The sequence below is a fragment of the Pinus tabuliformis genome, chromosome 3_2 (genome assembly GCF_031772625.1).
Source record: "Pinus tabuliformis cultivar Carrire ecotype Pingquan chromosome 3_2, CPIR1, whole genome shotgun sequence".
NCBI classification, from domain to species: Eukaryota; Viridiplantae; Streptophyta; class Pinopsida; order Pinales; family Pinaceae; genus Pinus; species Pinus tabuliformis.
In genome coordinates this window covers 277489052-277502631 of record NC_142302.1, presented here as the reverse complement: position 1 = coordinate 277502631, position 13580 = coordinate 277489052, and positions in this window count along the sequence as shown.

Sequence of the window (13580 nt, the reverse complement as noted above, 5' to 3'; positions counted from 1 at the left end):
TACACCCCAGAAAGGCTGCAACTATTAAGGCCGAAGTAGAGAAGCTTCTTAAAGCTGGTTTTATTTATCCTATCCCGCTCACAGATTGGGTTTCCAATATCGTACCTGTGACTAAAAAACAGGGTACAATCCGTGTTTGTGTCGATTATCGTGATATAAATCGAGCCTGTCCTAAAGATAATTTTCCCACACCATTCATTGATCAAATTATTGACGAGTGTGCCGGAAGTGAAATGTACTCTTTTATGGACGGTTTTTCTGGATATAACCAGATCAATATCGCTCCCGCTGATCAACACAAAACCGCCTTTATCTGTCCATGGGGCACTTTTGCCTATAAGAAGCTCCCTTTCGGTCTCAAAAATGCCGGTGCTACCTTCCAACGTGCAATGTCCTATGCTTTTCATGACATTCGACACATTGTACAGCCATACCTGGATGATCTTCCAGCTCATTCAGCCAAACGTCAGGACCACCCTACTCACCTTCGCGAGATCTTTCTTCGCTGTCGATACTACCGAATCAGACTTAATCCTCACAAATGTGTCTTCTATGTTGAATCCGACCGACTTCTCGGGTTTGTCGTCTCCCAAGAGCGCATCCGTTTGGATCCCCTTAAAGTCGAAGCTATAGTGAATCTTCCTCCCCCTGCTTCTTTACATCAATTGCAAAGCTTGCAGGGTAAAGCAAATTTTCTACGACGTTTCGTTCCAAACTATGCCGCGGTGGCCAAAGGTTTCACATGATTACTAAAGCGAGATGTCCATTTTCATTGGGATACCATGGCTCAGGAATCTTTTGAGCGTCTCAAGGGTCTCCTTGTTTCTGCTCCATTGCTTCGTCCTCAGAACTATCATCGTGACTACACTCTGTATTTGGCCGCCGCCGACACCACTATCGGCATGGTTCTCGTTCAAGCTGACGATGATGGCACTGAACATATTATATATTATCTCAGCCGTAATCTTTTAGATATGGAAACTCGATATGCCTATGTCGAGAAGTTGGCTTTGGCCGTCGTTTGTGCTGTCCAACGTTTCCGTCATTATATTCTGCTGCGCACCACTACCGTGATTTCTGATTGCAACCCCATGACGTATATTTTGTCACGCCAGTTGCTGGGGGGCAAGTACTCAAAGTGGATTGTCATCCTCCAAGAGTTCGACTTGGAATTTACCACTGCCAAGTCCAAGAAATCCCTTGTCTTTGCTGAGTTACTTTGCTCTTTGCCATCTTCTTCCCCGCCCTCTCACACAGAGGATCAAATTCCGGATGAAACTTTGTTTCTCATTAGCACCCTCGACCCCTGGTACGGGGATATCATTATATATCTGCAAATGTCCTCCTTTCGCCCTGGCGTGTCCAAAGACACTCGGCGAAGGATTCGTCATCAGTCTCAACCATACCATATCATTGGTGACACACTCTATCGCCTCGGCGCCGACTCTGTTCTCCGCCGATGTTTAACTCTCGAGGAAGCTGAGCGTGTCTTGAATGATTGCCACTCTGGTGCCTGTGGTGGTCACATGTCTGGATATGCCACTGCCCAAAAAATCCTCCGTGCTGGCTACTTTTGGCCCTCTATCTTTAAGGATTGCATTCTTGCCGTCCGCTCTTGTCATGAGTGCCAGATATACCAGCGGAAGATGCGAGCGCCTCCTGCTCCATTGCACCCTGTTGTCACCGTCGGCCCTTTTTCCAAATGGGGCATTGATTATATGACCTGTAACCCTCGCTCGGCCAGGGGGCATGGGTTTATTATCGTTGCCGTCGATTACTTTACTAAATGGGCCGAGGCAATGCCTACATTAACTGAAGACGGTCACACAGCGGCGCAATTTTTATTCAACCATGTTATCTCGCGATTCGGCGTCCCTCAAGCCATCGTCACTGATCACGGGAAGCATTTCCGTAATCATATGATGTCGGAATTAACAACCCAGCTAGGCTTGCAGCACGATAGTTCAACTCCATACTACCCTCAGTCCAATGGCCAAGTTGAAGCTGTCAATAAGATTTTGGTTACCATGCTTCAGCGTACCATTGGCATGCATAAGTCTAACTGGCATTTGATGTTGTTCCCTGCCTTGTGGGCCTACCGAACCTCCATAAAGGACGCCACTGGTTTCACTCCATTTCAACTGGTTTATGGACTAGAGGCTACCCTTCCAATCGAATGTGAAATCCCTTCATTAAAATTGGCTGTTGAGCTACTTCCCAACACTACTCCATTAGAAGAACGCCTTCTTTACCTGGAACGGCTAGATGAGACCCGTCGCCTGGCCTCTTTGGCCATCGAAACACAAAAGAAGCGAGTCAAGACTCACTTCGATCAGACTGTACATCCACGTTCTTTTGTTGAGGGAGATTTAGTCCTGCTGTACGATCAGGCAAAGGATAAGTTAGGAGCAGGAAAGCTCGAGTCTATGTGGCTAGGCCCTTACATTGTCAAGAAAGTTTTGCAAAAAGGGGCCTATGAGCTAATTGATTATGAAGGGAACCCTCTTGGGAAGCCCCGAAACGGGCTGTATTTGAAAAAGTACTATGCATGATGCTTGTACATTTTGTACATACATGTACTCTAGCAAGTGTGTTGTATGTATGTGTGTCAGTTTTAAAGGCGTAACTGCCACTTATTGTGTCTTTCGCTTCTTGTGCAGATGTCTGATGCACCTTATGTTGGTTTCGATGATGGTGCCTGCCGCAGTACTCGCAACTTGTCCTCTGCGGCGTGGGTGATCTATGATCCTCATGGCGAGCTGATAGATTTTCAAGGTGTGTGTTTGGGTCGTACCACTAACAATGTCGCCGAATATTGTGCTGTAATCGAGCTACTTGCTGAAGCAATTAATCTCGGCATTCGTGCTTTGGTAGTGAACCTGGACTCTCAACTTGTCGTCCACCAGCTCAACGGGCAATATTCCGTCAGAGACCATCGCATTCTAAGGTTGTATTTACGTGTGAGATTGTTAGAAAGGAACTTTGATTTTATCACATATCAGTATATTACACGACAATTAAACACATTATCTGATGCATTGGCTAATCATGTATTAGATAGACATTTACGTAATTTGTAATCAAAACATTATACAAGCAAGCACATGAAAACACAATAATAAACCATAGGCATATGTATATATATACGTGTGTATCATAATGTTTGCGCCGCGCGCATTACATAATCCAAAAAAATAATACATGTCCGAATCTCATATGGCCGCAGACAACATGTCTCTCAAAAATATGCAAAAATGAAACCTAGGCGTCTAATCACGGTGATGCTCATGATAGCATGTCACCGCTCGCACCAAACGTCTCAGCAGACGATGGACGCGAGTTGGTACTCCCACTGTGTGCCTCTGGTACGCGAAGGGCACATCCGCCAATCTGGCATAGTCTGGAATCCCTCGAGTGAGTGCCTCAAGGTTCTGTACTAGCTCATCACCCACACCACCCTCTACCTGAGGGTCGGCTGCGGGTTGTACCCTCCGTGCTATGTGAGACAGATCAGCTGGTCGCTCTGCACCAACATCTGCATACATATATATAGCTGTTGTCAGAGACAGGCATGTATTACAAAAAAAACTTAAATACATAAAAAACATCAAAAACACAAAGAGTTCTTACCAAGCTCCTCATCCCAGTCTTCTCCCACAGGCAATGGGAGATCTGGGTCTCCAGTAAAATTGGTGCTCGCATAGGGCCAGTCCTCTATAATGATCATCTGGTGACGAAGCCATATGAAGAACTCGGGCCTCCAGGCCATCTGCTGGCCCCCTCCTCCTCTGGGCATGAGTGCTGCCCATCGAGCCAACCTCGGTTCCCGTGGCACTGGATCTGCCACTATACCTCCCTGAATCCGGAAAATCGGCAGTCGCTCCAAGAAGAAGGATACCACAATCGATCCATACCCGAACTGTTTGTTGCCTCCACGCTTACACTTCGTAAGCTGTCTCTTGATGTTAAGGGTCACAGCTGTGGCCCAATCAAACAGAGTAGGATGGAGACACTCGGTTGCCAGCAGTAAATGATTCTTGCTGGCCTCATGGGGCGCCTGTACCCCAGCCGTCCGTGTGATAGTGAATAGTATCACCCGTAGCACTAGGTCTGGAACTGTGCCGATATCTACCTTGGCACTGTTCGATCCAAACTGTGCCCCTGGACAAACCCGTTCCATCACCTCCCCCATCTTTTCTCCGGAAGGCCTACTTCCAGTCAAAATGGGTCGTGCACCTCTCCGCGATAACCCAGTGATAAAATAGACATCGGAAACATCCAGCTCCAATGTCTGATCTTTCAAGCGGAATACCTGATCCTCTATGTCCCAAGCATCCACGATAAATCGTAGTAGCTCCGGTTGTGCACGCAAATAGGAGGTGAGGAAAAACTTCTTTAAGCCGCAGTCCCTCAAAGCTTCCATGCAGGCTTCATCCTCTAGTGCCATAGCATCTATAGCATCATGCTCTCTTTCTCTCCATTCTACAACCATTTTGACGAATCCCTGCAACCATAAAGTCGAAAATATCATCATTAGATCACTGGTGAAACCAAAATTAAAGGAAAATTGCAAAATCAACGGTTAAATCCATGGGAAAATTAGGTCGCGCGGTTGGCGCGACTGTTTTCAAAACAGTCGCGCCAATGTCGCGCCCCCTTTGGGAAAATAATCCCATTGGCGCGATCCTGAGCGGGAAACCCGCGCCAATGGCACAACCCTAAATTTTGCAAATCCCTCTGCAGGGGATCCGTCTGTGGATGAAAAACTGAAAAAATGGAACAAAAATGAAGCTAAGGACAAGACCTCTTACCTGCTCCAGACAGCGGCTCGATTGCTTTCCTGGATTGATCATAATCAGCGGTTGAAGTTTTCACCCAAAACCCTCCAATGCTAAACCCACAAGGTGAAAAGTAAAAAGTAAATTTGTTTTTTACCATTTCACTATTTTATAGCATTTTTTGACCTAAATTGCATTAAAAATTTTATTTTTTGGGTTAAAATAATGTCTTTTAAGTGTATTTTTGAATATATTTATATCAAAATGGGTTTTACGCTGTTTTTTGGTATGACAACAGGTGTTGGTGCAACTCAAGCGACGAAACGAGCTCCTTTTTCTACTTTTTCAAGATCGGTAAAACATGTGAAAAGGTTACTTTGAGGTCCGCTTTCAGCTCTTTTCTGACCGATTAAAGACGAAAAGATTGCCGAGTTACTCCTCTTGACTCGTTAAACGTCAATAAGGGGCGGTCGTTATAAGTTCTTTTTGTCGACCGTTAAAACATAAAAAGATTACCGGGTTTTTGTCGTTTCAGACTCGTTAATGGTTATGAAACGACGTGGTTTTGATCGCTTTTTTACTTTTTCAGGTCGAAATCACTATTTATGAAAAGTACTCCTCGATCGTAATGGTCGGGCGGTTCTTTCGAGCATTGTTTTATACTTTTTCGGGCTCGAGAGACACAACTTTACGAAAAAGGACACCCCTGGAGTTTCCTTTTTCTGCTGTCTTTTAAAACTCTCTAAACATGAAAAGACGCCGAGTTCTTCCTTTGTCAGACTCGTTAAAACCTGATGACATCGGATTTTGTCGAAATAACGCACCACAAGCATATGTTATCCCCATCAAGCTTGTTAAAAATAATTGGGGTACTCGCCAGAAATGGCGGGGGGAAAAAAGGAACCATAATTATTGTCGTGTCGGCAGTATGTCGCTCTTGAACATGGCACTTGTCTGCGTTCATGTCTAGGTGGGGATATCTCATCTCATTTTTCACTTGCCTCCGTGGATTTGGGTAATCCTGTTTGACCTCTCATCTGCTCATTGCCTCGTCACCATGACCTCTGATCCATTGATGTCAAATACTGCCAATTCCACTGTCGTGCCGCCGATATGTTCAAGAGAAGTTGACCTCTGCAGAAAAACAACCTCCCCCTGATAGCTCATATAATCCTGATTCACAACATTATCTCTCTGTCTCGTGTCGATGATGTGGGAAACATTATGGCCCACCTTCGATCAAGGTCACTTCCTGTCGACTTCAGCTCATTATCCAGGAAGCTGATCTAGAGACTCCCTTCTGGTGCCTTGGAGCCTGCATGCCTCAATGGCAGGTTCTTCGCATTCGACATGAGGTTTTCATCATTGGCCTCCGATCGAATGATTCTACGGGTGTTCGACGCCAGATCACTAATTCGCACACCGTAGATTGTACCTATAGTACCTTGAGGGCCATTGTCATTATTGGTGGTACCTCTCGCGTCTGTTAACAATTTTCATTATTGAATGGTAATCAGACGATGTTCATGCATGTTCGACTTCAGCTCATATATTCGCATGCTTGAACTTGTACTTTTGTTCGGGTCGAGATGGAGTGCAAGACCCTGGATTTTGTTTGTTGTAATCCAGGCGTGATTCTTGTTACATGACTCATTCATTGGATGGCTGCGACCATACCTGAGTCAATTCATTGATCCTAACCAGATGGCTGCACCCATACTATGGATCTAGATTATTATGTACTCTCTTATGGATGGCTGCGACCATACCACATATATCATGTACTTGAGCTATCAGTTGTATCTCTCGATGCAGAATCTCGGCGGCAGCTACATGTGTTTTTGTAAAGCATTTCACCCCTCTCTCTCTCTCGGGCCTCATGCTTTAGGGGGCATCTGTTACACAGTAATTTGTCACCATTAGTCACCGTCCCTGTTACCCCTTTCCCGTACTTTTGAGGACTCATTCCGGGACCTGTGAGCAGTGACATAACTTAAAAACACTTGCATTATGTTTCCCTGAGTATGGACTTCATGTGCCCTGAAGACACCTCCTGCAAAATATCCCTGAAAAGTGCCCTTTTTCCATTAGCATGGGTCCACAATGTACTACCCGCGCCAATGAATGAGATCCTCAAAAGAAGGTGCGACCATTGGCGCTCTGTCTTAGAGTAACACCCGCGCCAACCAAGTTTGGAAAAGATTTTTAACAAACGCGCGCCCAGATGTTTTTTCCCTTCAAGTCATGAAGTCTTTTGAGGATAAAGCTCATCTTCTAGATGTCGAGAGTCATCATCTATCCCTTACATCTATCCACAGCGGCTTTTTGGAGATAATGCCAATCCATAATGGGTGTCTTGATTCATTGTATTTTCTTCCCCTTCTCCATCTATAAAAGTCTGTCCTCATGCATTTGACAAGCTAGTTTTTGAGTAGTAGTGATAATGCTTGTCTTGAGTGATAGTAAGAGTCTTGGAGCATAGGGAGGTTATGCTGCCGGAAGTCTGAGAGAGAAAGGTCTATTGCAAGACATATATAGCTGCTCGCCCAGCCAGAGGAGAGATTCAACGTCAGAACTTTGGTTGTATCTTTCTCTGTTGATTATTCATTAATGAACGACTATCATTATGGTTCCGATCTTATTGTTCGCTATGATAATGTTTGATCTATATCCTTTCTGGCTGATATATAGTTGTATTTAGTGGATTTTATGCTTGTATTCGCTTCGTTCTTTGCATGTGCAGGTATCCATTCGCGGAGATCGTGAGGATCGTGACCTGCCGGAGCAAGGGAACGGGAGTATCAACTCTTCTACGACACTAGCGTTGGACTCCAGCTTGGTTCTCATAATCCACTTTCAATTTGCAACTAGGAACTTGCATGGTAGCGTTAATTGATTGTTGCTAGACCCCTTTTGGGCTAGTGGGATCGCCTCTGTCCGCAGAGGGGATTTACCTCTCCAACATGGATTACAATGCTTGTCTTGTTTTTGGTAAATTCGGTGCTTCATTAGTTTGAATGACTCTCTCTTTTCGTGTTTTCATTTGCTTGAAGAGCTAATTGTCTTGAAATTTCTTTCATTGAAGTGTTATATGCGAAAATTTCATTTCGTCATTTCATGAAAAAGTATGAAATTCTGCTTTGTTGCATCATTGTGCTATGATAGTCAGCATCATTAAAGACTAGGATTGCATTAACATTTTAAAAAGAAAATAACTCTTTTGCTTTTGAAAGGTCTGTTAGAAATGTACTTGTTAGGAAAGTAGGAATTGGAATGCATTTTTCATTAGTTTATTTTTTCGAAAGTGAAGTAGTGAAAGATCATTTTGCTTTCAGTTGCTTAGTTGTTTGCATTTGATTGTAGTTTCTACCCTCTCTACTGTAGGCAATTCATCAAATTGAAAGGGTCTTCTCTCATTTAGTTGCATTTATGGTTTTTCGATTCGCATCGCTAAGGCCTAAAAACTGAAACACAACTCGAGATAAACTATAAAATGAACTTAATTAACCTAAGGCGCATTTGGCATCTAACGATCATATTAGAAGGTCTAGGCTAGAGACATGTTCTGGCGTCTTTAAACCTAGTAGCGGTCATTAGCTTCGGCATTAGACAATGCTAGAACGGATTTGTGCTCCCCGTACCATTGAGTATGTAACAGGAGACCCCTATAGGCTACAATCCTTTATTCTTAGGAAGCCAAGTCAGCCACCTTGCAAACGTGATACACCGAACACAACATTTGGGGAGATTGCCTGCTCGTAATTCTCGATTCGCCAGGAGGTATTCTGCAGTTCACGGTTGCCTGGTAATCCTGTTTACCTAGATCATCCAGAGTAGTCATTTGATCTTTTTGACTCATTAAACTTAAAAGATCATTCGAGCACTTGTCCTTTCGAGCTCATTTCCAATCGAAAGTGATAGAGTCATCTTTGTTTCTTTCTTGAATCTTAAAAAATGAAAGAGCACCAGTCTTTTTATTTGGTATTAATAATTGATTTCCCACGATCCGATAACATCCTATTAGTCTTTTCTAGACCAAATCGTGAGTTTCCCTTAAAGAAAATTTTAAAGCCTTGAAGTTTATTTTTTTTGTCAACTAAGACAAGGTCATCATGGCTGAACCATATGGTTCACTTAGTTCCTCTTCCTCTCCTTCATCTGAAAGATTTCCTGAGGAGCCATTTCCTGAGCTACCAAAGTCACTCGAGGACCAAGGTGTTGAACTCGAAATTGTTCTGAGCATTCAACCTTTGTCATCTAGTCCTCCCGCTATTTTAGATATTGGGTCATCTATTGATCTTCGCCCGGAATCTCCGGACAACCCTGTTCAAACTCCTGAGAGTTTGTCGACCACTGACAGTCAGCTTGGACTGGTTATCTATCCTCCAAATCCTTTGTTCAGCCCTATTGTGATATCACCACAGCGTCCTTACAGTCCATATGATCAGTTGGGTGTTCCTTTGGAATTATCCCTTCGTACTTCTTTGGACGTTCATTGTCGTTTGTTCCCAGATATGGAATCCGAAGGCGATGATCCATTCACCTCTCCGGAAGAGTCAAAAGTTTATACTCCACACACTGTTGAAGAGGGAGAACATCCTTTTCCTCCTGAAGGTTACCCCTATACAAGGGGTATCCCCGCCAGTGTGCCACCTAACTATGTGTCTTTGGCACAGTTGGTTTAAGGTACACCTAGCGCCTCATCACTTTACCATAAACCTGTTTGGGCGCCAGGTGCCATGCCTACTCCAGGTCTGTTCATTGTGAACATGACCTCCTAACAGGCTGTCACCTCAGTCCCGATGCAACCCACTGTTCCGAACCCTCTTGTATTGTTAGTCCCAGTCGCCCGTCTGGTTCACCTAGCAGTCTTGAGGAATGTCTTTGTCAGTTCCTCCATCCCTCTGGTCAGTGGCCAAGCTATGTCACCGCCTGGGGGGAAAAACCTGAATGTTTCTATGGTGTCAAGCGCACCAATGTGAGTGGCTGACAAGTTCACATGCATGGTATGAACCAACCTTCTAGTGTTATTCACAACCCTGCTGATCCTACTGGATCAAGCAATGTCCAGTACCAACAGGTTCAAAATCCCGTTGGTCTGTCCAGGTCAAGCAATGTCCAGTATCAACAACCCTGTGAGGCTCAGGTCCAATACCAAACTCCTTACGTTCCATATGGTTCTCAAGGAATGGTTAATCAACCTTAGACCCTTCTGTCTGGGCAGTACATTCAGCCTGGCTCGTCCACTTTCCAGGGTGGCTATAGCCAGATTCAGTTCAGAAATTTTCTAGGAACTGTTCAAGTACCCTTGCAACAGTAAGGAAAGTCTCTACAACAACAACGGAAACCTTTGTTACCGCAAGGGAAACCTTTGTTGCAGCAAGGGATATCCACGCAACAGCAAGGGAAAATGATCCCACAGTAAGGTCAACTGCAACAACCGCAAGGGCAACCCTTGCAATAGTTGCAGCAAACCGTGCAGCAGCAGATGCACTATGATTTGCAAACCTCCCAACCCATGTCCTCGCAAGGCCAACCTCTGCAGGCCCATGGAAAAATTTTGCAACCGCAGGGTCAACCCTTGCAGCAACAAAACCAACCTGGGAAACAACAACCCTTGTATACATATCAGCAGGGTCAACCCTTGCAAGGGAAAGGCCAGGGGCAAGTCCTGCAGCAGCAGGCCCAAAATCCTAATTTCCTAGGTCAATAGTTCCAGAATCCTTTTGGCCAAGGGTAGTAGGTACAAAACCCTAACGTCCTAGGTCAACAGGTACAAAATCCTTTTGGTCAAGGGCAGCAGGTACAAAACCCTAATGTCCTAGGTCAACAGGTACATAATCCTTTTGGTCAAGGGCAACAGGTATAAAACCCCTATGTCCAAGGGAAACAAGTGTATCAACCTTATTCCCAAGGACACCAGGTCCAAAATCCTCTTGTTCAAGGACAACAGGTTCACCACCCGTATGTTCAAGGACAACAGGTACAATATCCATGTGTCCAAGGTCAATAGGCTCAACAGCCCTTCAACCCGTATGTTGCTTATCAACAACCTATGGCTGGACAATTCCAAGGTATTCAAGGTCAAAATCCTCCCTATGGCCAAGGTAACACACAATGGGAGCAACATCAAATGCCATACAACTAAAATCACCCACTGTGCGGCCAAAATCCTTACCAGCAGGGATGGGCTCCTCCGCTCAGACCCATGTACCGACCTCCTATGCCTTTTAATACTCAATTTCCATTCTTGGCCACACTAGAGTTGCCAGATGTGTCTGGCCTTATGAATGATCCAATCCTTCATTTGCCATACTGGCCTCCGGTTCCATCCAAGATACCAAGTGATTATCCAAATTTTGATGGGAAAGCAAAAGAAGATCCTCAAGCCCACGTGATGACATATATCCTCTGGTTCTCTTCGAACTCTTACATTGACGATTCCAATTGTCTTTTTCTTTTACAACAAACCCTCACAAGCGCTGCAACCAAGTGGTACATCGAGCTTCCTCGAAGTACTTACCATGACTTTAACTCTGTAGCCATGGCTTTCTTCACGCATTTTCTGTTGGAAATAATATTGAGAGGGGGGGTGAATCAGTATTATTAAGTTCTTTTTAATAAATCTTCCTTATTTATACTTTGAATTATTCTTGTATGTCAGTACCATAAAACAATGAGCATGGACAAGAAAAACAGATAGTCACACCAAAGAACACCAGATATAAGGTGGAAACCCAATGTGGGTGAAAACCACCTGCTGCAATATGTTTCTATCTTCTTTCAATTAGAAACTCCTTTTACAATGATTTTGTACTGGTGCAGTCCTTTACCAGTACGCAGGCTGCAACCTGCAGAGAGCTACAACTCTCTCTCGTTTTCCAGTCTCTCCTGGAAGGGAGCTACAACCCCCTACTTCTTTTCTTTCAAGGACCACTTTTCATAAATTTTCAAACTGGATCCAAGAATATCAAATAAACATCAAGTACATGCAAATTACCCAAACTCCTTATACAATCAACCAAGAATTACCCAACTTCTTAGAATGCTGTAAACAGAAAGATAGTACCAGAAATATAAACCCAGAACTCTGCAGCAATAAATAGAAGATGATCAACAAATGTTTTAGGACAGATACACAATTTTTCTTTATCTGGACTGCGTGGCTTCGCACTTCACCTTCTGCGTCTCTGCGTATCCCCGCAGAGATCCTTCCACTGCACCGCGTACCCACGCACTGTTTCTTCAATCACGCCGCGTACTACTACTGTGGCCACGCACCCTCAGATGCTATCGCGCCGCGTATCTACGCACCTGCGGCTTCTGTAGCGCCGCGTACTTTCACTGTGCCTCCGCACCTGAACCTCTGCCACGCTGCATACCTTTACTGTTCTTCCGCACCTGAACCTCTATCGCGCTGCGTACCCACGCACTGCGCCTTCTTCTGCTGTGCGTACCCACGCACTGCGCCTTCTTCTGCTGTGCGTACCCACGCACTTGCACAGTTAATTACCTGCGAACCTCTGATTAGGGCCAAATTGGCAGTCCACCAGTGTGCCACAGATAGTCAGATGCCCAGATCTGATCATGCGCCCGAGAGATCACACTTCATAGATTCACTTTCAACTTCACTTTTATATAGATCAAGCTTTTAAACCGATAACCCAATATTTCAGATCTTAAGATATTCAATTTGCAAAAGATACCTTGGCCAAGTGATCTCCTTCCCTATTTATATTCAAGCCCTCATTCACACCATGTGACAAAACCATCAAATAACCAAAACAAGGGATCCAAACCGGGGCTAAATTAGATCCTATACCACGGGCCAAAACCATAGAATCAAGAACGGCGGGCTAAATACCACGGGCCAAAAATAAGAAACCCCACGTGAGTGCGCTTCTCTGCCTTGAAGTGAGTGAACTGGGGGTACGCACCTCATGAACGGGTAACCTGTGGGTATGAACGCACTTCCTGGCCGGCGTACCTACGGGTCCGCACCTTTTGAACCATTCACCTACGTACCTCTTAATTTCCAACATTTTGAGAGCCTGAGCATTGCTACTTGAGTGAGTTGCCATCAAGTACAACACCTGTAACATAGAGTCATACCAGAATCATAATGCCAACAGTCTCCCCCTTTGGACTTGATGGCAACCTCAAGATCCTCAACGTCATTCTCCCCCTTTGACATCAAGGGCAAAGGGTTATTCTCCCCCCAAGAACATGCTCCCCCTGACTATAAACCAGATCTGCAAAGAAGAACCATAATCCACCAAACACCATAAATGACCATGAAAGAGATAGAGACATATTGCAGCAATATTTAGACCAGCATCCATGATCTCCTTCTGTACTTCCTCCATAATGCCAACAATGCATTATATGCTCCCCCTGAACCTGTGCCATTCGATCTTCGACCAATCCGCAACCCAACACATGTACGCATAAGCCTTGCGTACAACCAACCATCAGAAGAGATTCAAAAATAAGATGATGCATCAACAACCCCCAGCTTTTGCCTGAGATATTCAAAGGTCTCCCTGGGCAATGGTTTGGTGAGTATATCAGCAACTTGTTCCTTAGAAGGAACATACTCCAACTTGACCTTTTGTTCAAGTACTTGTTCCCAGAGAAAATGATACTTGATCGGTATGTGCTTGGTCTTTGAATGCATGACTGGGTTCTTTGAAATGCTGATTGCACTTGTGTTATCACATAAGATGGAGATAGGTGGTGTACAAGTGATTTGAAAATCCTGCAAGGTCTGCATCATCCAAAGGAGTTGAGTGCAGCAAGATG